The 26,752-nt window shown below is 37.6% G+C and overlaps 1 long non-coding RNA gene across 1 annotated transcript in view; it reads right to left on the reverse strand.

The window, feature by feature from the left end:
- Positions 1-858: 858 nt before the first annotated feature.
- The window catches only part of LOC103786875 (uncharacterized), a 565,497-nt gene continuing 539,603 nt past the window's right edge, over positions 859-26,752 (reverse strand). Inside the window, exon 12 of the long non-coding RNA XR_008625569.2 lies at positions 859-1,103. This is a non-coding gene — a long non-coding RNA (uncharacterized LOC103786875). The remainder of the gene's footprint in view (positions 1,104-26,752) is intronic.

Consider the following 26,752-nt stretch of genomic DNA (forward strand, 5'->3'; position numbering starts at 1 on the left):
AATTGCCCACAGTCAATTCCAGGACGAAATTTACTCACATGGAATGATATTAATATTTGCTCAGAGTAGACTATTAGTTCTCAAAATATTGTGAAAGCAAATATGTCAGAAACACTAGAGGCAATTCTCTGATCACTGACACAATGTTCATCTTAGTAAAGGTATGATAGAACCTGAAATTAATTTTGTTAATTCTATATGTGAAACAAAGATGAGGTGCCTAATATGAGTCCCAGCTGCAGTGAGTTGAGATATAAGGCGGGATAATGAATCATTTGATGCCTAATGTACATCATAATCATTGTATCACTGGCAGAGCACAGGCAGTGCCTCTCAACCCAGGTAGCCCATGCTGGGGAGTTTTAAAAATATTGATGACTGTGGTTCTCCCCTCTTATTCTTATTATTTAATAAATCTGGGGTATGCTCTGGGAATCAGTATTTTTTGAAGCTCCCCCAGGTGACTGTAATGTACTACCAAGGCCATGTGCCATTAATCACTGGTGTAGGGCATTATTTCTCAACTTTGTACATGTTAAAAATCACCTGAGAAACTTTTTAAATATCCCAATGTAGTCTGTATCCCAATGTAGTCATCCCAGACCAATTAAATCAGAATGAGAAACTTCTAGATATAGGATTAAAAAAAAAAAAAAGGCAGCCTAGGTCATTGCATTTTGCAACCAGGGTTGGGAGTTACAGACAAAGGGTTAGCTTTCTCACAAAGCAAGTTAAATGCATTTTAGTAGCTTTCTAATTTAAAGAATTCTTGCCTGTAAAACATTATTTTGATTGTCAGGAGTCTATCATATATATATGTATACGTATTCATTCATACACATACGCTCATGATGGGATTGCATTGAACTTGAATGTTTGTATCAGAATTTCAACATCAGAAAATACTGGCAGAAAAGGCACTGGAGTTTCTTTTTTCCTTTTTAATTTGTAAAACTGGGACAGATGATTCTCATCTCAGGTTCTGTGAGTAGAAAATCTTTCCTCCAGGAGATACTGTCATTCAGCTGTTCAAATCCTAATGTGCTTGAAAATTGCTGATGTGCTACTTTTTTTTCTTTCCAAAGGAGTTGGTTATGAAATATCTAAAAATGAAGCATGAAACAAAAGAGAGAGTTAACTTATAATTGCTCTGTTGAAACATTTCATGCAGATCTTGGCAGATTGGTGAATCCATTTGCAAATCTCGAAATTTGGAAATCAGCAGTTCTTAGGTATACAGAGTCATTATATTCAAGGATTATGTCACTGTATTTGCAAATGCTAAGTGGGTTTTGAACAAATGAAAGATTGAATAAAAGATTAATTAATATTATATGTAGCAAACATATCACTAGGTGCTTCTAAAATCTTTTACTCATATAACACTGATAAAATTTCTGTGATTCATAATTTTATTATACATGTTCTTAAAATTAAGAAAATGCAAGCTCATAGAAGTTAAGGAATTTTCTCAATATCATACCACTACAAAGTATCAGAGATAGATGATCTCAGATCATCTGCTCCATTGAAGGGCCAGTTTTCATTAATATGTCCAATAAGGTTTTTTTTCTCCTTATTTCCTCTATCTCTACATAACTAACATTTGTGAATGGCCTTCTATACCCTCATTTAATTGATGATAAATGCACAATATGGTCTCCATTAACCAGAACTCAAGGGATTGTGACCTTCTGCTGGTGTCAATCCCTTTGCTGTTCCAGTTTCTGTTAGATCATCCTAAAATGTATCATTTAGAAATTTTGCCTTAGTAGGTACAGGACAGTGAATAAAATTTCTACTTTGATGATTTATTGCTTTTCAGAGCCCACGGGGAAAATCAGGTACCATTGTAAAACATAGAAAAAGATAAACTTTTTCAGGTCATTTATGAGTTCCTCCTAAAAGCAATGTTCAGAAAAATATTAAGTTATTCAAAACATCATATAATATTTTATTGATAGCAGAGGCCAAATGTTTAATTTTATGTATCTTCAGTACATAGCAACATAACTTCCATCCAGGAGGCAATTGGCAGATTGTTGTGGCAAGGATAGCAATAGAGATTTGAGGCTTTCTGATATTACCTACCTATACCAACCATTTCTCTAATTCTATTTTTTTATTTTAATCTCAGATATGCATAGGCATGGACACACAACATTATGGAGGGAAAAGAAAACCTCTTGTTAAAGACTTTTACCTTGAAGAGAAAATTTCATTCTCCAAGAATGCTTATATATTCAAAGGCTTTAAAAATAATACTTTTAAGTCTGGGGTAAAGGATGCTCAAGTGTTCATCTGGAAACAGCTGGACATTCTTAGAAAATGCCTCTTTTACTTATCCCTATTCATTCCCACTATATTAGTTTCCTATTGTGCTGTAACAAATTACCACAAGCAATGATGTAAAACAACACAATTTTATTATCTTATGGTCTGTAGGTTCAGATCTCTACCATGGTTCTTACCGATCTAAAATCAAGGTGTTGGCAGGACTGTATGCCTTTCTGGAGGCAGAATCTGATTCCTTTTCAGCTTCTAGGGAATGTCTTCATTTCTTGGCTAGTGGTCCCTTCCTCGATTTTCAAAGCCAACAACAATACATCTCCCTGATATTTCTTCCATTCTCACATCTCTCTCTCACCTCAACCAGGACAAGGGATTAGGTTGGGCCCAACTATACAATTCAGGAAAACTTTTTCATCTCAGGGACCTTAACTTACCTGGAAAAAGAGCCTTTGCAGATTAAGGTAACATATCCACAGGTTTCAGGAATTAGAGGACAATATTTGGGGGGAAAAGGGGCAATGTTTTGCCTACCACACCCTTTTTTATCCAATGTCCTCTAGCCTTCTCTCTTTTCTAATATCTTCAGATTTTTTTTTTTGTGGTGCTGTGGGGAAAACTACATATTTGCTGCAGCCCAAAGTGGCATTATTGGTATAAGGAACTCTGAGATCTGAAATATCTCTTCATGATTTTGGAGGCAGGAAATTCTGGGACATTTGAAGAGTGAAAAATCTCAAAGATAGATCAGTTGTAACAACCAAAAGGAGAGAAGAAAAGATTGGAACAGAAAGCAGGATGTGAACAAACTATTTATGAGCACTGGGCATGGATCATCAGCCTCTCTGAAAGGAGAGGAGGCAAGGGTAAAACTTTCTCCAGTATATCGTGTCAAGGATGCTGCCCTTCATTGCAAAGGCTGAAGGGGAAGAGCAGTCCACTTCCTTTTGCAGATGGTGGGATATTATTCCATGGTGGTCCTCAACTCTTCTGATACCTGTAAGATTTCTCTCCAATAAACTAGAGTGAAGTGAAAAGATATTTAAGTTAAACAAAAACCAAATCTCTCTTTTCTCCTTCATATTCATCTTCTTTCCAACCCACTTCTGTAAAGGTACAAGAGCCCACTTGTGTTCTACAGTAATTGCCATTAAAGCAGACCTGCATTCTGAGACACAGAAGAGAATTAAGTGAACAAGGAACAAGTCCCTATTATGTGTCAGACCCTCTCCCTCTCTCTTAGTTCTTTTAATATTGAGTTAATATTGGTAAGCTTTTGGAAAGAATCTCAGGATGAATAACACTTGAGAAGTAGCAGTGAGAGATTTGAATTTAATCTCTTTCTCCAAAGACCTGTTTTTTTTTTCCTCCCCAAAACTGATTAGGCAGCAGAGCAGGCATTGGCTGAAATTTTGTAATATTGATTGAAGTTAAGATGTAGGCAACAATGAAGAATTACTAGTTTTCCTTAATGTTTTTTTTAAACATTTTAAGAACAGTATTTGGATGCAGAATACAATAAATGATTGCTATTAATATTTAGAGTCTTGATTTAAATTACCATTAAAGCCTTTCTTTCTGCACATTAGAAAAGCAGCCACGGCATGTAAGCAATAATGTATTTCTCACTCAGCTTATTCAATGGTGCAACTATTATGTAAAAGGCTATGAGTTAATCTTGAAGAAGATGCAAAGTATAAAGGACATGATTTTGGCTTCAAAGATTATATGGCATAGGGGAGGATCACACAATAGAACAAATAAAATGAAAGGTAAAATATAAATGCCATAAGGGTGATGGTACAAAGTGCTATGAAAATATATTCTCCAAGGCACTTAGGATAGATTTCATGAAATGGTATTTGCTTCATCATAAGTTGTGACATATTTACAGGATCTGGCAAAACAAAAAACAAGAAGATGGAGGCAGTAATAGGCAGAGGCCTGAGGAGACAGATATAGATGGCTGATTAATGAGATTCCCTAGTGTTCCCATTGCCCATATGCTAGACTGAGTCATCATGATCAGTGAAGCTTAGCAGAGAAAACTTCAGATCACTGTAATCTGAGTCATTAGTCAGTTTCCAAAAATAAGATCATTTTACATAGGTAAAGTTTATATGGTAGATTAATTGTAAAAATAGCCCAAACTTCCCACTGCTTTTCATATCCAAACTTTTTGCAATGTCATACAGCTTTCCTCATCAAGAGACTGCAGGGGTGGAGGAGCGTATCTCTTTCTCCAACCCTTAAACATGGTTTGACCCTATGATTTGCACTGGCCAAAAGAATGCAAGTAAAAGTGTGTGTTGGTTCAAGAAGACTTAAACAATTCCACTTCCTTTTTTGGAAAATTGCGAAAACCATGGGACTAAGCATAGAGCACATGAAATAGGGCTAAGTCATTCCAGTTGTTTCAACTGAGTCCTGAGATATAGGAGACAGTCCAGCTAGAGCAACATAACTGGAAGTCAAAAAGGAGGAGGGGAATATAAATCTACTCTTTCAAGTTTCTTATAGTGTTATTGAAGTGGTATATTATTTGAAGGCAGACTCATCAATTGAAGATGCAAATGACTATTACAAAATAAAATCACATTATTATAGATACAGAAAATAAAAATAGTCTACAAGAAGACACAAAATGAAGTAAAAAAGAATAAAGAACAAATGAAACAGAAAAATATCAAGAGGATTTATATAATACCAACTATATAGAAATTGCATTGAATTTAAACAGTCTAATTAAAAAAATTAGCTGTTAGACTGGGTTACAAAGCAAACACAGCTATACACTGTCTACAAGAATATACTCCAAATATAAAAATATATTTAGTTTAATATAACATGCAGATACAAATCAAGAGGATATTAGAATGGCCATACTAATACTGATCAAAGCACATATCAGATAAAGGAATATTATCAGAAATAAAAAGGGACATTTCATCACGGAGTAAATTCACCAAGATGGTATAACACCCTTAAATGTGTATGCACCAAATAACAGAACCTCAAAACATACCAGGAGAAAAATCTTACCAAACTGAAATTAGCAATAGACAAACTCTCTGTTATAGCTGGCTATTTCAATACTTCTTTCTCAGTAGTTAATAAAACAAGTAGTTATAAATGTCAGTTGGATATTGAAGACTTGAAAAACACAATCACCAACTTCACTGAAGTAGCACTGTTGATGGAAATGTGAAATCTTTCAACCATATATATATATATGGTTGAATATAATTTTTTTTTTGAGCCCGAGTCTCACTCTGTCACCCAGGCTGGAGTGCAATGGCAGTCTTGGCTCACTGCAACCTCCACCTCCCAGGTTCAAGCGATTCTCCTGCCTCAGCCTCCTGAGTAGCTGGGATTACAGGTGCACACCACCACGCCTGGCTAATTTTGTATTTTTAGTAGAGATGAGAGTAGACCATGTTGGTCAGGCCAGTCTTGAACTCCTGATCTTGTGATCCACTTGCCTTGGCCTCCCAAAGTGCTGGGATTACAGGCATGAGCCACCATGCCTGGCCAATTTTTTTTGCATTTTTAGTAGAGACAGGGTTTCACCATGTTGGCCAGGCTGGTCTTGAACTCTTGACCTCAGGTGCTCCACCTGCCTTGGCCTCCCAAAGTGCTGGGATTACAGGTGTGAGCCACCATGCCCAGCCAATTTCAACCACTTTGGAAAACAGTTTGGAAGCTCCTTATCTTTATATCCCTAACACTTCATTCCTAGGTATTTACCCAGGAGAAATGGAGCTGTGTATACACACAAAGACAAGTATATGAATGTTCTTGAAACTTATTCATTAACTTCCAGCCCCAAAGTAGAAAAAAGAAGTGCATCACAATAAACAAATTGTAGTATATTCACGTGAGAGAAAACTACTCAGAAACAAAAATCAAGATCCATGCAACAAGTGGGTCTCTAAAAACATCATACTGTGCAAATGACCCAGAAGAGTTGATTGCTATGGTTCAATTCACATGAAATTCCAAAAAATGCAAGTGACAGATGTAGGTAAATACTTTCCCTAGGGTTAAGGAGGAATGAAGGCCCCTCATGCAAAGGGGCACAGATAAACTTTTTGGTTTTATGAAAATGTTCTATACCTTTATTATGAAGGTTGTTACACAGATGTATATAGCTGCCAAAACTCAGTGAACTGTACACTTAAAATAGGTGTAGTTTACTGAAGGAGGGTCATACTTGTATAAGATTGATTATCAAAAAGAATGTGTCTTACCCCATTCTTAACACCAGCTCCATTTAGATAAATATAACATATAACCAGTGTGTTAATTAGGAAATAATGATCTTAAGAAAGAACATTCTGTAGAATAACATCTGGCTAGGTGAATTTATATCTTGAGATTTTTAATTAAAATTGGTGCTGCCTTCCTCTTTTCTGAAATGGAAATGTGAACACAAATGAGTTTCATCTAGAAGGGAAATCCACAGCTATTACAAGTTCCTTTTCTTGATTAAGATGATACAACAAGGAACACAAATGAAGCACCCAAATAAAAATAGACTGTCTATACTTGTGTTATTCTTGAATGTCTGATGAATGATGCATTGTGGTTACCTAGATATGTTAGCTACATGGACAACTGAGCACTAACCCCCTGCTTTACAATTCTTTAAGTCCTTATTGAACATGAAGAATCAAAAACAGAAAACATTCTAAGTGATATTTATAAGTGGGTTGAGAGATAGCAGAGAAGGAGACTATTTTAGCAAATGGAAAATAATAAATCTGGTTTCAGACATATTAAATTAGAGGTGCCTATAGAATCTCCAGTTGAAGATATCCAGTAAGTAGATAGTGCCACAAGCTTGGAGCTTTAATAAAAGTCAGAGGTGCTGCTGGGGATATGGATATGGAAAGAAAGATTTGGAGGTTGAAGAGAAGAGAAGGGGAAAGAAGGAAATGGTTAATATCTATTATATACTTTTTTAAAGTTGTATGGTTAAAGACAGGAGAACTTAAAGAGAACTTGCTAGGGATAAAAAAAGTCAGAATATATTTCCCAGCTGAAGCATAGAAATTAGCAAAGAGAATTAAATATAAGATAGAAACATTGGATTTGTGTGGTCTCCATGGAGATGGAAATGCAATAAAGAGCACAACCCGAGTGGCAACGTTGAATTTGAAAAGGAAGAAGAAGATATTGATCTGGGGAATACAGGAAAGAGAACTGGCTGGATTCAAATTATTGTCTATCTTACACACACACACACACACACATACACATACACACACCGCTCTCATATTTAAAGTTTGACAGCAAGAAAATTGAAGGGGCTTGAGAGGACAGAAAAAACTGGGGTAAAGTCAGAGGCTTTCTTACAAAGCTGACATTTATAAACTTGTAAAGGCCCACTCTGAAACTTTATTACAAAATTACTCAACAACACTGATGACCTGGAAGCAAGAGTTGAATGACAACTGGTTTATTAGGAATTTCATTTGGGATTAGTGTATGACCAATATAAGAGGAAACTTTCATATGACCTTTTGTGTTTGAAACTTGTGACATATCTATTGATTGGGCATCTGAAGATTGCAAAGCAAGGATTTGGGAAAACTTTTAGAGCAAGAAAAAGTAGTAGATAATGGGGACCTGTTGGGTGTTAGAGAAGGAAATAAGGCCATTGAGTATGGAAGATTAATTTTCAAGGTAGATGTCCTGCTGGAGAGAGAAGGAATTCACTGGAGAAAGAACATTTAGTATGTTTAGGGACTGGAGAACTTGGAGGAACAGGCTCAGAACCAAGTTTATGTCAGAGGAAGGAATAGTGGCTGAAAATGTACTGTGAGAAGCTTATAAAAATTGTCTTCCTTATGATTTTTTATTTCTAACTACAGTTCTACATCTTCAGTACCACCTCCCTTTTTCCATCTCATTCAGTGCACTGGGACAATGGAAGAAGCAAATATAGATATGAGGGAGAACAGTAGAGGCCATGTTTTCTTTTTGGTCTGTGGATCTCAAAATCAACACCTGGGACAATGGAAGAAGCAAATATAGATGTGAGGGAGAACAGTAGAGGCCATGTTTTCTTTTTGGTCCGTGGATCTCAAAATCAACACCTGGGACAGGGTAGAGGGGAGGAAATGGATCAGAGGTGGGAGGTAGGAGTGAGAAGATCTGAGTAAAATTGGAAACTGAAAATAAGGTCCCAGTGAATGGTGATGGGAGCAATTTGAGCTTTAGGTTCTCCTAAGTACGAAATGGCCTTACGTTGGATATGTGTGTACGTGCCCCAAACCGACTATTCATTCTGTTTATTTACTACTAGTGTAAATATTCTGTGTATACTATCATAATGTTATTGTCATTGTTTTCAAGACTTAGATTGGCTAAGTGGTACCGGGGTTCTGGGTTCTGGTCACCTGTGAGCCAGGAAATTTTTCATTGATATTCTCTCTGATCACTTCCAATCCTCTTTATTTCATACTTGGCTTTTAATATTCACTTGAAGAAGAAGAAAAATATATGTGTGTACATTTATATACACACATAAGACAGCTGAATGAAGCAATTTTGTATATCTGAGATCTGAATTCAGTGTGCTTGTCATTTAAACTCTCTATTTGCATGAGATGTATTAAATACTTCTTAAGAGAATAGGGCCCTAGGGGTCATATTTTCTTAAAACAAGACATATACTTCCATTATGTGCTTCTGTGTCTGAAAAGGATGCACAAGTTATATGTATGGGAGTGAAGAATAGTAACACTGAAATGCATCTTATTCCTGAAGGACTTTTCACAGTTGTGAACTACTTTACTTTGTATTACTCAAGTTGATTTTTTTTATCTCTGTGAAATGGTAATAGAGTTTTATGCCGATCACCATAATATAATGATGGCCTGAAATAGAGCAAGAGTTCCCATACAATTTTAAATGATTCATAGCCACTTATAGAATTGAGATCCTTATTACAACTTTTAAAAAGTAAATACAAATGTGTAAAAAAATAGGGCCAAGGTCTGTCATATCCTTATGTATCCAGCTACTATCAAGACAATAATCTCTGGCAGCTGATTAACATGGAGGAAGACATATGTAAGTTGAAAAAGTTCACTTTTAACGTGCTCTGCTAATGTTTCTCTACCTAGTAATTTGGTGAAACAATTTAGCGAGTGCTTCCACAGTAAATAGGTTTATCTTCAAACCTAATGCTCTTTTCCATCTTAACTGAGCATAAAATTATATCTTTAAAGATCTGCAAGTAAGAAAGGCTTGATGCCTCTTGAGCAGTTCAGTGTGACATATGGTTTTAAATGCAACAATTTTATCTGTATCACACAGTATCTGCAAATTTGAGCTAATGTTCCTGTGGAAACAAGAAGGGATTTATGCCCAAAACTAAAGAAGAAGAAAGAATCTTTTTAGCTGCCATATGTAGAACACTGAAAACTGTATATAAATAGAAAACAATATTGACACTTATGCATCTATAATTTCTTTGGAAACATGTTTTTATGTCTAACTATTCAAACATTTATGGTAACAGAAACCTTGAATAAAAATTCCTACAGGGGTCAGGCAGGTAATAAATATACATGAGTGAAACAGGCCCAGTGAGGATTAAGGTAAACCTGAGCGGGTTGCCCTGTCTTAAGCTGGCAAATGTTTCACAAAATCCAACAGACTGTTGCTATGGAATACTGTTGGCCTGCGGTTGCCAGATCTGCCAAATTTTCAAGAGATGCCCCATAATTTGATCTCATGAAAATTCTCACAATCATATTGGCAACAGGATTTTTTTTTAAATTATACTTTAAGTTTTAGGGTACATGTGCACATTGTGCAGGTTAGTTACATATGTATACACGTGCCATGCTGGTGCGCTGCACCCACTAACTAGTCATCTAGCATTAGGTATATCTCCCTACAAAGTGTTTAAAAATAACTATTCAGGTCATAGTTGGCATGTGGGTTGCTGATTTGTAACCACTGATGTCTGATGTATGTTGTTAGATTAATGAAAAAACAAATGGTGGGAAGGTGGAAAGTAAAGGAAGAAGGGAAAAAGGAAGGAAAGAAGGGAAAAAGGGAGAAGAAAATCAGTTTTCCACAATATACATAAGGATTTTTTTTAATTTTTATGGGTACATAATATGTGTATATATTTATGGGGTACATGAGATGTTTTGATACAGACAAGCAATGTGAAAGAAATACATCATGAAGAATGGGGTATTCATCCCCTCAAGCATTTATCCATTGAATTGCAAACAATCCCACTATACTCTTTAAGTTATTTAAAATGTACAGTTATTATTGACTATAGACTCCCTGTTGTGCTATCAAATAGTAGGTGTTGTTCATTCTATTTTTCTTAATACCTATTAACCACCCCCACTAGTCTCAATAAAGAAAATATCAGGAGTTCTAATTTGAATTTTAATATGAATGAAAATAAAGTTTATTAAAGGATATATGCAACTGATTAAGCCTTGGAACTTCATTTCTTTCTGATGAACTGTATACACCTGGTAAAGAGTGCAAACCTCAGATAGACCATGGAATTGATTTTGTATATTGTGTGAGACAGGGATTAAGATTTATTCTTTTCAAAATTGATATAATATTGACCTCATACCATGTATTGAAAAGACCATTCTTTCCACAATAGTCAACAATGTCATCTTTATTGTAAATCAAATCTATATATAATATACAAATGTATACACACACACATTAACATCTACAGGGAAAGAAAGAAGGAAAGAAAGAATGAATGAAAGAAAAAGAAAAAGACAGAAAAGAGGGAGGAAGGAAGGAAGAAAGGATAGTTCTTGACTCCATGTTATATTCCATTATTTGACTATTGCAACAGTACCACACTGTCTTGATTAGTGTAGTTTCATAATAAGTCATATTTGGTAGTGTCTTTCCACTTTGATGGTAGTGGTGTTTTGTTTTTTTCCTAGAATGTCTTGGGTGTATGTAGCCCTACATATTAACATATACATTTTAAATGATCTTGTTAATTTCCAATTCCTTTGGAAAGCATTTGAGTACATAGTTAAACCTGTGTACCCAGGCACTCCACTTTAAGTACCTTCCCCAAAGCACTGTAAGCATGATGTAGCAAAAGACATTCAAGAATCCTCATAACAGCACTCTGAAATAGGCAAAATCTAGAAAAACTAAAATGTTCAATACAGTAGAATGAATACATTGTCTTATATTTATACAAGTAAATGCTACACATAGCAATGAAAATGAACTACTACTATAAGTAATGATATGGATGAATCTTACAATATTGAATTAAAGAAACCAGATACATTTGAGTATAAATTGTGATTCTATGTATACAAACCTTAGAAACCAGCAAAGTAAATTGATGGTATTAGAAGTCAGTATATCAGCTCTCTTTGGAGTGTAAGTAATGACTGAGAGTGGTATAGGGAGGGTAATTGGGTACTTGTAATCTTCTTGGCCTGTGTGCTAGTTACACAAGAGGATTTATTTTGTGAAAATTTCTCAAGCTGTACATTTATGATTTATGTACTCTTTTTCTATGCATCTTGTACCTCAATGAAAATTATTTGAATATATGGATATCATACATGAGCCATAATAGCTTCATTTTGGTTCTGTTTTATTTTGTTCTTACAGAGCAAAATTTGGGAACAAATGGAAAAGTCTGTGGATCCATAGTTTCTGCTATAACAAACAAAGCTTTTATGTTTATATTGCACTTCCATGTCAGAAGAACCTGTGGAAGAATCCAGGAAAATGCCTAGTGTCAATGTGAGGAACGTACATGGATGGCAGCAGACTACCAGGTAACCCAGGAAAGAAACTGTGGAGGAAAAGAGAGAATAAGAGTGGACCAAATGGGCACCTGTATCCTAGACAGGATGTAGAAGTCATATAATTTTGCTTCGTGTTTAGTGAGAATTTTTCTTCCCTTTCCTTCCTTTTCCCTTCCATTTCCTTTCCTTTCCTTTCTTGAAACTTGTATTAACAGCAAACTCATATCGATGCAGCATCAACAGATGAAGCCAAATTTTGCACAAACATCATAAGATTTCTAACTAACCACTTTAGGGTATGTGTGACTTGTGTCCAGTGGCTTATTAGTGTGAACAAAATCATGGAATCAAACGAGCCTGATGACAACTGCATGGAGTGAGAGATTGGGTCTGGGCCACATGGCATACTCCTATTAGTTTTATATTATCAGTTAATAATAATCGTGTGTTACTGTCTCAACAACCCTGTCATGTAGACAAGAAAACGAATGCTGGGGATATTATGTACTTGATTTCAGGTTGTACTAGTGGTAAATCTTGGGCTCTTGCTGCCAAGATTTGAGCCTTTTTCTTAGACTGATTATTTTCAAATGGCTTTTATCTCCATAATTTTATTTTTAAGGAAACTAAAACGGAGAAGTGTAATGCAAAAAACAGACAAAATGGGGCTACTCTGAGTGAGGCTGCATGAGAAGAATATACCAAGGGCTCTTTGTCCCTCCCCTTCACCATCTCCTTCTTGGTTTCCAGAGCCAGTCTCTCAGGTGAACCTTCCCTGAGCCTGTGTTCTTCTCAGATGGCAGAGTTTGCAGCAAGAGCTCCCATGTAGTAGTTTACTTTTGGATAAGTGGTTTACTTTTGGACTGGGAAGAGAAGAAGAGTTATATAGCTGGCCATCCCTGTGGGCAACTGGAATTCATTCCTGCTAGGACCCTCTGGGGGAATTATACAGAATAAGTTTCAGAAAATTGTCCTGAGGAATGGCAACTTGGGAATGTTTACCTACTGGCTCCTGCCTCCATTGGTCAAGCAATCCCCCTGGGAGTTTTAGCCCTCCTCACATTTCCAGTTTTGCCCCTGTGTGAGCACAGAGTAGGTTCCTGCAGGCGTCGCACGCAGCAGCCTGCATGGGAGGTGACCCACTCGGAACAGAAGGTGAGAGATGCATGGTGCCAATGAGGAGAGGAGCTCTCAGTCTCAACTTCCCCAAAGCTGGTTTGTCCAGGAATGTTGCTGGAGCAAATGGCAGTTTGAGAGATGGAAGGAGGGGTGCAAGCACCGAATACAAACCCTGGGTTAGGCTTTCTGAAACCTGTTTCACAGTGGCCCACTGCCTATATTAGAATCAACTGGCATGCTCCTAAACTGTAAACTCCTGGGCCATGCCCCAGAACTGCTGCATTGGAATCACCTCAGCTGTGATTCTGGAATCTTCATGTTACATGAACATTGTTAGGTGAGTTATGCACAGTAAAGTTTAAGAACAGCTATTGAACATTTGGATTTGGATTCAGCTGTGACCAGTTTTTGCTGGCTTAAACATCCTGACTCAGGGATACGTCTTTTATAAAAGGGCTGATACCGTTTCTTATCAGGCAAAGCAGTTGCTAATATTAAGTACTGTGAAACAGGAAGGTGATGGAACAATTATTGTGTAAATAGAGATACACACCCCACATGCTTGTATTCTCCTCGGAGATCTTCTCTATTCCCCTTTTCTCATACCTGCTTCAACTTCGAGCCTTTTGGGTTTTATTCAAATACTCTTGACATTTATGCTTGGACACTTGAAAAGTTTTTTCTCTTTACACTATTAAGCATTTTGTTGATTGACTTTGGCCTTTGTGCTTTCTCCAAATCTGTTCTTTTCCTTACCTTTCTCACTCTTCAGGGTATTTCCGGTCTAAATATTGGCCAAATAATTCTCTGCGCTATAATTTATAAAATATTTCCTCTTGGGTCAGGAAAATAAGAGGTTTTATTGCAGTTCAGTTCCAAAAGTAGTAGACAGAGACTGGGTGTTTAAACAGGGCCTGAAGCAAGGTTTTGCCAACCTTTCAGAGGCTGCATAACAAATATTTTTTATTTGCTCCGTCAGGTGTTGGAGTTAGCTATAGCCTCCTGAAGGTCATCTCTGAGCCTTCACTCCCTGTTACCCACACCAACCTTTATGAGTCCCCTATGAAAATAAAATCACCCTAGGAGGGATCATACTAAGCTATAATCAGTTAATACCTTGCTTTTCAATTAACACTCTAGCAGGGATTATTTGAAAGTCGGCTGAGAATAGAAATAGAGGTAGGCTGGCACTTGGAAAGCCTGGTTAGAATAAGAAGAAAGAAAGAAAAAGACAGGAAATCTTTACAATTTTGTTTAAAACTGGTAGGTGGCCCAGGCACTCCAAATCACTTGGGCTGTCCCAGTTTTCCAACCTGTGGTTTAAAGGCACGTGATTGTGAAAATTTGGCTTTTAAGGAGAATCAGGGTCTTCTTGAAGAAACAAACAAATCCAGCAGATCATCCACCTACTCCCTGTTGTTACATATGGTATTATGCCCCTACCAGTGTATGACTACAGTGTATAGAAAGAGAGAGACAGAGACAGAGAGAGAAATGTCTTAACAATCCCCATGCTATCCTTTATTTGCTTTGTGTTCTTTGTGTTTATTGCCAACATAACTTAAAGGTAAGGGGTGCTTAAGTCAACAATATTGATGTGATGGTTGCTACTCTAGTGAGCTACTGGGACAGACCTCATGAGATAAATTACACTCATGAGATAAATTCATGTTAGGATTAGGATTTTGAACCTAGTCCTAACATAAAAAGAGCAGCATCTCCTCTCCAAAAGGACAAAAGCAAGTTGGTTGCTGTAATTTCAGGTAGTTCCTTGTGTGGTTATATTGTACAATCTACCTCTCCACATCTGCCTGATTAATGATTTTTATTTACTTAATTTTAATACAATAGTACAAAAGAATATATGTGACATATGTATGTTTGTATGTATGTATATATATGTATATGTAAGTCAGGGGTCCTCGACTCCCAGGCCATGGATGGGTACTGGTACTGGTACTGGTTGCTGTTAGAAACTGACATAGCAGGAGGTGAGCAGTGGGTGAGCAGAGCTTCATCTGTATTTACAGCCACTTCCCATTGATTGAATTAACACCTGAGCTCCGCCTCCTGTCAGATCAGCAGTGGCATTAGATTCTCATAGGTGCGTGAACCCTACTGTGAACTGCACATTCAAGGGATCTAGGTTGCCTGCTCTTTATGAGAATCTAATGCCTGATGATCTGTCACTGTCTCCCATCACCCTCAGATGGGACTGTCTAGTTGCAAAAAACAAAAACAAACAGAAAAAAACAAGCTCAGGGCTCCCACTGATTTTACATTATGGTGAGTTGTATAATTATTTCATTAAGTGTTGTAATAGAAATAAAGTGTACAATAAATGTATCAATAATACATTTATTATTAATAAATGTATCCCCAAATTGTCCCTAATATCCCTGTTCTGTGGAAAAATTGTCTTCCATGAAACCTGCCCCTGGTGCCAAAAAGTTGGGAACTGCTGATGTAAGTTATAAAGTGTGATAGTGTAATGAGCAACTGTGAACCTATCATCCAATGAAAATATTCGAACATGGCTGCAATGCTTCCCTGTATTTATCCCCTGCTTCCATGCTGAAATATTCCTCTCATTTTGCACAAACAGTAACCAGTACTTTGAATTTTGTGTAATTATTGCTTACTCTACTTTTATACTCTTGTCATTTGCTTGTTGGTAGGCCTAAATAACAGACTTTTTCAGTTGTGCTTCTTTTTGAGCAGTTCATTAAACATATTACATGGGATATCTTCTTATGAAATTTATTGTTTTTCACTTTGCATCATGGTTGTCTGTAGCTATAGTTCAATCGTGTATTCCATGGAATAGCTATGTCACAATTGATTTATCTATTCTCCTGTTAAAGGAGAATTATGGCTTCCAGTTAGCTGTTGCTGTCATGAGTATACTCTTCTACATCTCCTGTTGCACATCTATGCAAGTGTCACTAACACATATACCTAGGACAGAGTTTCTCAACCTCAGCAGTACTGATGTGTGGAGCCAGATAATTCTTTGTTGTGGGAAACTGTCCTATGCATCGTAACATGTTCAGCAGCATCCCTGGCCTCTACCCACTAGATGTCAGTAGTGTCTCCAAGTTGTGACAACCAAAAATGTCTCCAGACGTTGCCAAAGGTACTCTAGGGGTCAAAATCACTTACCTAGAAATACAGCTGCTGGGTAGAGACAATATGTAAGTATTCACTTTCACAAGAGAAAGCCCAGTTGTTTTCCAAAGTGATTGTAACCACTTAGTGCCTACTGGCTTTCCCATTGATTCATTTCTTCTCTGATACTGGGTATTGTCAGATCTTCTAATCTGAGATAATTAAATAGGTGTAAAACTGTATCTTATTATGGTCATAACTTGTATTTCCTTGATTATTAGCTAGGTTGAGCACCTAATTATATCTGTTTTGGCCATGCTTCTTTCTCTTATCAGTGTTTTGGCTTTTGCCTGTTTTTCTGTTGGGTTGTCTGTTATTGATTTGTAGAAATTATGTATGTATTCTGGAATATATTAATCCTTTGTTGTTAAGTGACTTGTAAATATCTCCCTTTGTTTGCCATTTATTTTTCTTATTCTCTGATGGTGTATTTGCTGAACACAATTTTTAATTTTAATTAAAATATAAAAATTTAACTTAAATACTACAATCTTAATTTAAATATTAAAATATGATAGGATTTGTTTTTATGGTTAGCGTTTTTTACCCCAAGATTACAAAGGAATTTGCCCCTGTTTTCATTTCTGGTTAGGACATGAAAAGAATAGCTCCTTCCTGACTTACTCTCTCTTGGATCAATTACTGTGATGGAAACCAGCTGCCATGTCAGGAGTACACTCAGCTGGCCTAATGGGAGGCCCACACAGAGAAGCACTGAGGTCGCCAATCAATAACCAACACCAATACAGCGCAGGTGAGTGGGTACTTTTGGAATTGGATCCTCCAGCACTCATGAAGCCTTCAAATGACCGTAAGTTTATGAGAAACCCTCATTTAAACCTAATACCCAATGTTATAGCATTAAGAGGTAGAACCTTTTGGAAAGTGATTAGGTTATGAGTACTTTGCCCTCATGAATGGGATCAGTGCCCTTATGAAAAACATTGACCCACTCCCCAAATTCTAGGTTCTCCTATTCTGACCCTCAGAAAATGGCAGGGATAATGAATATTTATAGTCATTTCATAAAACTTTATGTTTTAGAGTAATTTGCTATTCTGCAATAGATAACTAATACAGCTTCCTTTCTACTTTGCTAATGATCTTTGATTGTGAGCACATTACTTGATCTCTTTGGTGGAAATCCTGCAGCTCAAAAATTGAGAAGGCTTTCTTTCAGTCTGGGTATGCTTTCTGACTATGGCTTCTGTCATTAATGGTAGAAAACTTCTGTTTATCTTGGGTCAGTTCAAGAATTCTAGACTCAGATTCTCTACTTTAATATTTGCTCAAGACTTAGTAACCAACAGCATTGCTACTCTCCTGATCTACCCTTAGGTCATCCTGTTCCTCCTGACCCCTGATTGTTCTGATCCCAGTTCTTCACTGCAGTTCATATGGCAGGAATTTGGGGAGAAGGTTTGAAAATCTCCACCAATTTAAAGGCAAACAATGCTTTGAAGACTTTGTCCTATGTAATAGATAGTAACAGGAGGTTTTCAGAGCACCTAGTCAGCCATAGTGCTAAAAGCAGATAGCCAAAAAGATTTTCCCAAGGCCTTCTCATCTAGAGGAATGGAGCAGACAGCTTCTTTTCAATACATGGGCATTTGATATATGTTATCCAGGGCTTGTGGCACCATATGATGGAGTTGAAACCCTTCTTTTAAGCAACCATTGACCTACTGATGGACAAAAACAAACTGGTTTAGATGTCCCTTCAACATGAGGGTCCACAAATTAGACCTATATCTTCAGCCTTCTCAGATAACACATGCTAAATTATTTAGCTTGCTAAGTGCCAAAAATTCAAACCTCTAATCAGTGTCAGTTTTCCCAAGGCAGAATTTCTGGGAACTACTGACCTGGAAATATGATGGGAATGAGGATGGCCTCTGGCAATAACTCTCTTGCCTCTCTACATCTCAGTTACCAAATGTATAAAATGTAGACATGGTTTGAGATGACTGTCAAAATCTTTTCCAGCTCCCACAATTTTTAAAATATCTATAGATAATGTCCATTACCAGTAAAAAAAAAAAAAAAAAAAAAAAAAAAAAAAAAAAAGATATATCAAATAGACCCCTCCTAGCTATCAAGCTGCTGAGGTGGTCAAGAAAGAATAAAATTATTTCCAAATTGCCAGTTATCAAGTCCACATTTCTTACTCACAGCCTTGAAGACCCTCTCGTTTTCTCTAAAAAGGCCTCAGATATAGCAGCACTTTTCAAATACTTGCTGCTGTGGTGTGAATGATACGGTCCCCCATAAACCTCATATATTGAAACCTAATACCCAATGTTATAGCATTAAGAGGTAGAACCTTTTGGAGAGTGATTAGGTTATGACTGCTTTGCCCTCATGAATGGGATTAATGCCCTTATGAAAAACGTTGAAGGGAGTGCCCCTGCCCCTTCTGCCATGTGAACATGTAGCACCAAGGCACTATCTTTATTTAGAGACAAGGTCTCACTCTGTTGCCCAGGCTGGAGTGCAGTGGTGCTATCATAGCTCATTGCAGCCTTGAACTCCTGGGCTCAAGGGATCCTCCTGTCTCAGCCTCCTGAGGAGCTAGGGCTACAGGCATGTTCTATTATGTCTGGCTATATATTTTTTTACATTTTATTTTTTGTAGAGATAGGATCTTGATATATTGCCCAGGCTGGTCTCGAACTCCTGGCCTCAAGTAATCCTCCTGCCTTAGCCTCCCAAAGTGCTGGGATCACAAGCATGAGCCACCACACCTGGCCAAGGCTCCATCATTAAAGCAGAGAGCCCTCACCAGACACCAAAACTGCTAGCATTTTCATCTTGTACTTCCAGCTTCTAGAACTATGAGAAATACATTTCTGTCGCTTATAAATTACCCAGTTTAAGATGTTTTGTTATAACTTGAATAGGCTAAAACACTTAGTTATTAGTTAGCACATTAACAGGGAGGCGCTTAAAGCTGTCAGAGACAACAGGAATGAGACTCTTGAGTAAGATAAGGGGCAAAAAGGTAGCATTAAAAGAAGTGAGAAGACAGCAAGTCAAACTTTGCTAAATTACTATTTTGCTCAGGGGCCAGCCCTGCTTTCAGAAAGAGCTTTATACTCATTTAAAATACTGGTTTTGTATGCGTGCACATGTATGTATAAATATTTGTATATTATGTATTCACAAGCAGGAAGAATCCATTGACAATCTTGAGGCTGTTTTGTCAGAGAACTTCTTCAGTGGAATCATGGTTTCTTCTTATCCTTTCTAAGCAAAGGGTATTTTTTGCAAAATGAAGGTGAGGAAGCAACTGGGATTTAGGTCTGATGAGAAAGGCTTTGTCTTCACTTGCCTGGGTGAGTCATTCTTAAGCTGCTCCCACCTCCACCTGTCCCCTACCATGCTCTCAACTGTTGCCTGTGCTGTGATCTTGACCTTGAGCGCATTCCCTCGAGCGTACCTTGCAGCCCACTCTAAGGGTTGGTGGCAAACTGAAAGACAACCATGCACCTCTTACACTCTGTGGTTTCCTTTGTCATGTCACTCATATACTGAATGCATTTATGATGACTTGTTCAATTAAATGTACCTTCATTTATCTGGTGGCATTTTCTCATAAAATTCACAAATTCCCTTAATTTTGCTGCTTCCCGCATCAAAAACAGAAAGTTGAAGAAAGATTGTAAGGAAGGTTTCACATTCACATTAAGGATTCTGGTGACAACAGCCTGGTGATTTTTCAGTCAATCAGGATTTCTTTTAGGAAATATAAAGTAGGTGGATAATTATTTAGTTGAGCTTAAAATGTTTCTTCTGCATGAGTTCCAGAGAAAATGAAGATGCTTTTGTTATTAGCAAAGTAATGAAAGGAGGGCCTGAGGTTCTAGAGGTAGGGGAATTTGAGAGGAGGTGGAATTGAGGGAGAGTTTTTCAATTGTGGTGTTAAGGGAAGGGGGAAATGAAAGAAAGAGAAAGGGAGTAAGTGGCTTTTTAAAACAAAACCTGGAGCATTATGTGCCAAGGAAACTAAAATTGACTGAAGAAAGCTAAGTCTAAAGTTGCCATTAGAAATCGTGAATTCAAAATTCATAATTATAGCAAGTTTGATTTGTTCTTCTAATGAAATATTGAATATCTCATGCCATGGAAACAGTCTTTGATTAAATGAGAGATTTTTTTTTTTTTTTAAGACAGAGTCTCACTCTGTTGCCCAGGCTGGAATGCAATGGCGTGATCTCAGCTCACTGCAACCTCCGCCTCCCGGATTCATGAGATTCCCCTGCCTCAGCCTCCTGGGTAGCTGGGATTACAGGCGTACACTGCCACGCCCAGCCAATTTTTGTATTTTTAGTAGAGGCGGGGTTTCACCATGTTGGTCAGGCTGGTCTCAAACCCCTGACCTTGTGATCCACCTGTCTCGGCCTCCCAAAGTGCTGGGATTACAGGTATGAGCCACCACACCTGGCCTAAATGAGATATTATTAAATGGCAGGAAAATAGTTACATGTACCATCGGGTATACATCTCATTGGGTATTTGCTTGACTATCAAACCCTGGATTCAAGTCTTTCTTTCTAGGCAAACCCTTGACTCACTGGGAAGAGATGCTATGATTCAGGCATGTGAGTATAGAAAATTAAAGTAATATATTTGTTGAGGTAAATTAGCTATCTCTAACATAGGAAGGAGACATTTGTCATTTGATGATGACATATATTCTCCTAGGTCTCTTTTTAGTATTAATATTAGAATAGAATTATAAAATGTTGACACTGGAACAAACCAGCCCATCTGGTTTTTAAGGTTGATTGATTTCCCCAATTTTTGTGTAACTGTATACTTACAAATCTTTAGTTCTTAGTTTATTTATAAGTTGGTGAAGACTAGAGTAGATTAATTCTTAGGTCCTTCCACATTCTATAATTCATGTGTTATCTAACATATTTAATTGTGTTCAAGACACACATCTTTTTCACATTTTAGTGTCTCTAAAATTGAAGTGTGTCTTACAATCAATATTTCTTAGTTACTGCCACAGAATTGTTATTTATCAGGTTTTCCTTTACTATTTTGAAGGTACATAAAATAATGGTGCATTTTACAATGAACGCTATCTTAGCTTTGATGAAATATGCTGTGTAATTGATAACTGCGCCCCAAAGATACCAAACTCAGATAATGGCATCATCCATCAGCCAATCATATCAAAACCAACTTAGTTCATATTCCTGGGCATCTTTGAGAAGTGAATGGAATTTCAATTCCAGAAAAGGATTTAGTTGATGTAGGTTCCATAAATAAATTCTTTTTATATTTCTCTGGACATCTACTTTGGAGATATCCATTCCTCTTTATCTGAAACTGTTTTCTTTTCCTAAGTTTTGACCAAAAGTCAATACATTCAGTGCCCGGATATTCTGGTATAGGAGTGTAAAATAAGCAATTAGAAAGATAGTTCTTTCCTTATAGCTAAATATGTCTGTTTAATAGTTAATTCACAAAGAATTTTTTGAATTTCCATGTATTATGCTATCAACTAAGATAATAAACTGGAAGCAATATCTATCTTCATGGAATAGGCTGTTAAACAATGCAGTGCAAAAAGGACTGCATTGGGGTGAATGGAAGAAATTGCACAGAAAATCTTAAGTCATTAGAAAAGGCTTTCTGTAGAAGGAGATAGCTGAGGACTGAAAGACAAGTCGGCTTAGCCAAGTGAATTATATGGAAAGAAGAGAAGGGCATTCTAAGGAAAGAAAGCAGAGTGTTCAATGACCCATGATTCAAAAGAAAAAGCAACCCATTAGGCTAAGGGAACTAAATCTTGTACACACTGGCTAGACACTCATAAGGACATCAAGTTTTCTTTCTTTTTCTTTTTTCTTTTTCTTTTTTTTTTGAGACAGAGTCTTACTCAGTCTGTTGCCCAGGCTGGAATGCAGTGGCATGATCTTGGCTCACTGAAACCTCTGCCTCCTGGTTTCAATTGATTCTCTTGCCTCAGCCTCCCAAGTAGCTGGGATTATAGGCACCCACCACCACGCCTGGCTAATTTTGGTAATTTTTGTAGAGACAGGGTTTCACCATGTTGGCCAGGTTGGTCTCGGACTCCTGACCTCAAATGATTCACCAGCCTTGGCTTCCCAAAGTGCTGGGATTACAGACATGAGCCACCATGCCCTGCCCAACATCAAGTTTTCTAAATCAGTCCTTCCATTTAAAAGCATTTCATCTAATCTGAGCTAAACTCTGCACAAAGCATGAGAAAATTGCAAGTAGACTATTGTCTTGACCACATAAAGCTTGAAATTTCAAAATAGGATTACATAAAAATAATCAGATGATAAAACAGTTCTGAAGAAGCCACCAAGGACTTTTTGGTTCTCTCACAGATCTTGAAACTAATAATATTTTTTTACAAAAAAACCTCATCTCTTTAATGTTCACATCTATTGTTCCTTCTCTTTCCCAATCTCAGTGAATAGCCATACCCTAACAACCAAACTGCAAATCTCAAAATCATATTCATCTGTTCAATAACACTCTCCAAATATAATCCATCATCTAGTTTTCTTTCTTGTTCACCTCATTTTTTAGCTATGCTAATATCAGACAAAATGGACTTTAGAACAAAATTTGTTGCTAGAGAAAAAGGACATTTTATGATAATAAAATCATGTGCACCTAATAAGAGGGCCCCAAAATACATGAAGCATAACCTGACAGAACTGAAAGGAGAAATAGACAGTGAGTGATAACCGGGAAGAAGCTACAAATGAGGATATTCTAATGGATTTCTGTTATCTTTGTTTTAATATCTTTGGGTTGTTCAATATTCCCTCTTCTTAATAGAACCCCTATTTTGGGGGAACTCATTTCTCATGGTTTATGTGAGGCTGACCCTAATTTTCCCACCACAGGAATGGGCATATGATGTACATTTCACCAATTAGAATACCACAGGCTCTAGAGTTAAGACAGAATCCAAGACAGGTCAGTTAGAGAACTCAATGGAAATTTACTGCTATGGTACCCCACTTTTTTTGTGTGTGCAAGATTTATTAAGCTGGCATGGTATGATCCATCATGCCTACAACTGAGAAAGAATATGCATGCAAAATTAAGCCAAGCAGAGACAAATGGATTTCAAATAACAAGAGAGCCAGGGCCTTGATAACATTATTTTGAGGTCCTGGATTATTCCTGAATCTAAAATACCTGTAGACATCTTTGTTATGTGAGCTCTTTTGCTTAAGCCTATTTGAGTTAGGATTTCATCACTTGCAACTGGAAGAGACATAAACAAAAAAGCAGCAGTTAACAATAAAAGTGTATCAGTAAACTAGGTATTTGTAAACATGTATAACTAGTTATTGAGCAGGGATATACACATTAAATGTCTTTATTTTTCTGTAATCCCTGTTTTCTGACCTGACTGGTCATATCTTTCTTTCCTTCATCTGATTTCCTGAGACGATTCCACAGTTTCCTAGAAATGTTCAATTATAAGAATGTTTAGATACATATAACACTTTCAGGAAGTAAAATTTCTGGATAAGGTTAAGCCAAAATTCCAGTCTCACTTCTGATTTGATTTGAATATCTTTCTTCTCACAGCTCAAGCCAGACCCATGGCTCTGGGCCTGCAGTAGGGGAGGGGCCATGTTCTCAACTTTCAGATTTCCTTCTTAGCCTTTCAAGCCTTTATTTAGCTGCTGTTTTTTTGTAGTTCTTTCTTGGCTGATAGTAAATGCCTAGTGTGTTCTCCATTAGAGCAGGCTTCTAAATACTGCTCTGTCATGGATAACTTTTCTTTTTTCTCCCTTTATTTTCCTTTTGAGTTCTTCAGCCAATATCTCTAAACATTGTTCACTGAGATTGTTCCAGGTTATTATTTGATGACATGGGTAATGTGCTTTCCAGCTGACCTGGAGTGACATCCTTTCAGTCTTTGTCCACAGGGATCCATCCTGTTAGGATCCACTCACCCCCAGCACTTTTTAAAGTAGGATCCCATAGAGACAGCCTAAGTTCACTTGGACTAAAGGAAACTCATGCCTCATTTCCATGCCAGACTCTGGGTAGTCTGCTGCCCCCAGGCTCCACTTTCCCTTCCTTGTCTTGCCATGGAAGACAGCTCCAGCCAGCCTTTTATCTTCTGATTTTTTCCACTTTGGCAGCAGACACCAGTATCTATTTTTATGTACACTGTCAAACTTCAGGGGACACAAATAAATTCCTCCTAAATGTCAAGTGCTCCCAAGGCCTCCCTCATCAAACTCTGATGTACTGACTAAACCTAAAACTGTCTGCGAGTTGGAAGTATCCAACTGGAGAGGACAATATGGTGTCTCTTCTTTTGCAGACATCCACAATCTCTACAAAGGTCTCTTTCAGAGCTCCCCTTACTTGGTTAGGTGGGGAGAGCCCTCATTCCTTTTCTTCATGTGCATTTCCCCCTAGTAACAGCTCTTGTCCCTAGGCAGATAATTCTTTCCAACTTACGTCTCTTTTCAGGAACTCCTGTCCATTGCTAACATTGGATAGATGGAAAAGGTAAGTGGGAGAAGTAAGTTCCAGTTTGATCACCCCTTAGTAAACACTTGAAGGATTGCTGGCTGCTCTTTAGAACACAGAAGCACTTATTGACAGTGGTGGTCCTCAATGTGTTTAATGGCGAGTGTGTTTAATGGCTCCTATGGCAGGTCATTAGATAGATTCAGACCATAATGTTGAAACAGTATTCTGTAAAGGCCTTGATGATCCAGAATTTAATCTTTTAGTTTCTGAGCCATTAGGAAATCAAGGGGTTCCAGGCAAGAGGCTAAGGCAGTAGAATGGTGGGGCTCAGGGAAGTGGCTATTTGTCAGTTCTCTAGAAGTATTTCTATGTTTTAGCAACCAAGTACCTGAGAGCCCTGCCTATTTCCTATTCTCCTCAGGATTATTTGCAAGCCCTTCTCATCATTAAGAAACAGGGGCAAAGCACAACATGTACTTGAAAAGAATTGAAGCTTGAGCTAAAATCTCCAGATAATAAAAAAAGTTTTACTCCACATTTTGTTGGAGTCAATGTCCAAGAAATGTTTGATAAACTTAACTGAGTTAAGGTCAGAGCCTTGGGGAGAGGAACTGCTGAAGGAGCAGTAGGCATAAAAGGAGAAGGAAATCAGGAGAATGTGATAAACAGAAAACAAGAGTTTTATGAAAAGTAGACCATTTGCAGCATGGAAGACAAAGACACTGAAGGTGAAGGAAACATCCTTATTTTTATTGATGGCCTTCATAAGAAAATTCTTAGAATGGTGGTGAAGCTGAAAGTGAGAAAAGAGAGATAAGAGAGTAGAGGAGGTGAGATGAAGAAATAAAAGTGACAGATGCAGGCAATTCAAGTGTGGAGTTATAAGGATGGGAAGAAGTTGGATGGTAGTGAGAAGGGCATATGGAACAAGAAAGCTTGCTCGGAAGTGTTTTGTTTTTGTTTTTCAAACATTTAAGTATGTTTGAAGGCAGAAGAGTAGGAGTTGGTTGAGAATAAATGGCTGTGACTGTGAAGAAAATATAAAGCATAGTCCCTTTGCATCTGGAAGGCCTGAGCTCACAAAGATGGGATTGGCTTTGGGAAAGAGGAATTTCACTTCCCCTCCAAGACTGGATGGCAACTTCTGAGTATTTACCAGGGTGTGAAAAAAGAGTGAGTGTGGGAAAAATTAGGAGCTTGAGCCAGTAAACCCCTATCTTCTGAGTCAAGAGGCAAGAAGATTATTGAGAGTGGCAGAGAGAAAGGAGAGGTCTAGAATATTTTGCAAAGGGTAGGAGAGAATTTGCAGAACTGAATTACCAGGCATCAGGGTGGGTTCCAGCTGGAGTCAACACCAGATTGTTTGGTGAACAGACCCCCATGCTGTGAGGCTCAGGAAAATAAGCAGAGAGAGAGACAGTGGATTTGCTTTTGGGAAAGGAACTGATATAGCTTAGTGGTTAGGCACAGTTAGGGTGAGGAGAAGACAATAGCACAAAGCTGAGTGGCTATGAGTCCAGGCTGAGGAGAGAATCCAGAGAATGAACAGGATGAAGCCGGGGGTTCTGAATAAAATGGCAGACTCCATTTATATAGGAAGCAGATTGTCTAACCATCAAATGGGAGGAGGGGTTGAAATGTTTATTCTTTGGAAAGAGGACCGGGCTCCATGGATGTTGAGGTCCTGGAAGGCCTTGCTGAATTGTGACTGGTGTGGGAAGTTAGGAAGAACTAAAACTTTTCATTAGCTTGGCTTTTGATCTGAAATAAGTTTTGAAAGAGCTATATGCTGGAGAAATAAAGAGGAGTGGCCCTGGAGTCAGACAATAGTGGAGCCACACGGACATATGCAAATATGTGTGTGTTCCCTTGCTTTTGAAAGCAAACAT

Source organism: Pan paniscus, chromosome 5, assembly GCF_029289425.2.
Source record: "Pan paniscus chromosome 5, NHGRI_mPanPan1-v2.0_pri, whole genome shotgun sequence".
NCBI classification, from domain to species: Eukaryota; Metazoa; Chordata; class Mammalia; order Primates; family Hominidae; genus Pan; species Pan paniscus.